The following is a 2,401-nucleotide window of genomic DNA, read 5'->3' as shown; positions in this document are numbered from 1 at the left end:
GAAGGAAGGAAGGAAGGAAGGAAGGAAGGAAGGAAGGAAGGAAGGAAGGAAAAGAGAAAGAAAGAAAAAGAAGAGAAGAGAAAAAAGCCCCAGGCCAGCAGGGTTTGCTTGGCCTCCTTTAAGTGTTCTCACCCTTAGGCAGGGTGTGATCCATGGGAGGAGTGATCAGGTACAAGGATCAGGCCCAAGGGCAAGCCACTTGAGGCCACAGCCCTTGGCAAGTGCCACACCCACCCGTGGCCAGGCTGGCTGTCCCTGCCAAGGAAAGTCAGGCTTGTGAAGTGCAGACAGTGAGAGTGGAGGGCCACTTCCCAAGGCCAGACAGGCAAGTGTGGAGAACTGCCTCCCTGCGCTGGGTCTCATGGCATCCGAGAGTGGGCAATTTGCTTGTGTGAGTAGCTGTTTGACTCAGCCAGTGGTGCACATTCCATAGGATTCATAGAGGCCTGACAACATCAGGGCCAGTATTGGTGTCTGTCCGAAGGACTGTCACAACAATACATACAGGACCTGACGGCGTAACAGAAAATTATAGTTTTCCAGCTCTAAAGGCTGAGAGTGTCAGGTCAGGAGGCCAGCATGACGGTGCTCTGGCAAGCCCCTGCCCATGGTTTGCAGACGGCCTCTTCTGTGCCACGCCTTCCCTCAGTGTGTGGTGGTGGCAGTGGGGCTTTTCCCTTCTTAGAGGGGTGTTGTTCCAAGCGTGGGCACCTACCATCTTCACCTCAGCTAACACTACATACCTGCTAGACCCCATCTCCACGACCACCTCATTCAAGGTTTGGCCTTCAGCAAAGGAATTTTGAGGAGACAAATGTTGGGACTACAACCACGCAAAAGAAAGCAAATATATGACTGACATTAAGGAATGTGAGAAGAAGAGTAGAAATCACAAAGACAGCAGAATGGAAGAGCTTTTCAAAGTACAGTGGGGAGACTGTCCTTAGGCTGATACCCACAAAATCCTAGCTCTGGTCCCCTCTACCTGTGACAACCCAGCATCTGGCTCACCTACACTGAATAAACTCATACAGAGCCAGGGCTTGTGGGGCTCTGGATCTGTGGGCATGTCCATTCTGTGCTAATGCCTTTTCTCCATCTTCTCTTGGTCAAGCAACCACTATTCCTTCTCAGAATCCAAACTCCACACTCCCTGTCATTCTTGCATCTATGTCTCTGAATTGTAATTCCTACTTTTTTTTTTTTAAGTATATGTATCCCCAAAGTCAACATCTGAACTACAATTCCTAAAGCCACAAATAAACTCCCTTTTTCCAATGTTGGGAGTTGTTTTAGTCAGGATTCTCTGGAGGAACAGAATCAAGGGATTAAAATACATACATACATACATACATACATACATACATACATACATACATACGTGTGTGTATATGTATGTATGTATGTATGTATATACATATATAACCAGAATTTATTAAGTGAGCTTTAAAATAGTAATAACGGCTTTAGAACAGTAATGGCCAAATCACACCTGAGATGCTGAGAACCTCATGCTTGGTCCTTGAGGCTGGGTGCCTCTATGAGTTGAAGTAGTCCCAGAGCAGCTGTCTCTCACTGCTGGAGGCGATGGTCAGTTGTCACTCAGTCCAAAAGGTGAGGTGCCTCAGTAGTTCCAGTCTGCAGACTTCCTTTCTCCTGCAGTGATCCTACTGAATCTCTCGGAGGGTTCTAGCCTTTCCCTGTCCCTGCTGGTCACATCTCAAGGACGTCTAAGAAAGCTGAAAATAGGAGGGAGGAGGGAAGAAGAGGAGGATGAAAAGGAGGGAGGAGAAGGGGGAAGGAGAGGTGGAGGATGTTTCCAGCCGCTCATTTTTGAGTCCTGCCCCACTTCTGCTGCTTCCTGGGAGAATCTTCTGCTCTGACCCCTGTCCACCCGCCTCTTCTCTTTTACTCCTGGGATCTTCACATCTGTGCATTCCTTTGGAACAGGCTCCAGACACTCTCTGGAGCCTGTACCCTCCAGCCCCGACCAGCCCTGACCAGCCCTGACCAGCCCTGACCAGCCCTGACCAGCCCTGACTAGCCCTGACCAGCCCTGACCAGCCCTGACCAGCTTGTCAGCCTTGACTGGGGGTTTTCTGAGCAGGAAGTACTTACTCCTCAGTTGAAGGACAGCCCTCCAGGCATGAGGGCCCTCTCTATAAAGAAAGCTAATAGAAAAACAATGTGGCCCTCACTATAAAGAAAGCTAATAGAAAAACAATGTGCTGGGAACCCAAAAAATGTCCACAGCGAGACCTTCATAATAAACCACATTGTGTCCTGCCCCTGCTGACAGTTTGGATGTGGGTCATTTGTATGCAGGTGTGTGCATACGTGTGCATACGTGTGTGTGTGTGTGTGTGTGTGTGTGTGTGTGTGTGTGTGTGTGTGTGTGTGT

The 2,401-nt window shown here is 49.0% G+C and overlaps 1 protein-coding gene across 2 annotated transcripts in view; it reads right to left on the bottom strand.

Annotated features, from left to right (window-relative positions):
- The window catches only part of Ngef (neuronal guanine nucleotide exchange factor), an 80,553-nt gene that overhangs the window by 68,954 nt on the left and 9,198 nt on the right, over positions 1-2,401 (bottom strand). Inside the window, exon 2 of one of the 2 annotated variants that reach the window (XM_055616747.1) lies at positions 1,493-1,739. The exons of the other annotated variant lie outside the window; for it this stretch is intronic. The gene's annotated coding sequence lies outside the window, so the exon portion shown is untranslated. The remainder of the gene's footprint in view (positions 1-1,492; positions 1,740-2,401) is intronic. 2 annotated transcript variants of the gene reach the window in all.

The sequence above is a fragment of the Psammomys obesus genome, unplaced genomic scaffold, assembly GCF_907164565.1.
Source record: "Psammomys obesus unplaced genomic scaffold, mPsaObe1.curated_primary_1811, whole genome shotgun sequence".
NCBI classification, from domain to species: domain Eukaryota; kingdom Metazoa; phylum Chordata; class Mammalia; order Rodentia; family Muridae; genus Psammomys; species Psammomys obesus.
Note: the sequence above shows the minus strand (reverse complement) of the source record. Positions and strands in the feature narration are given on the sequence as shown.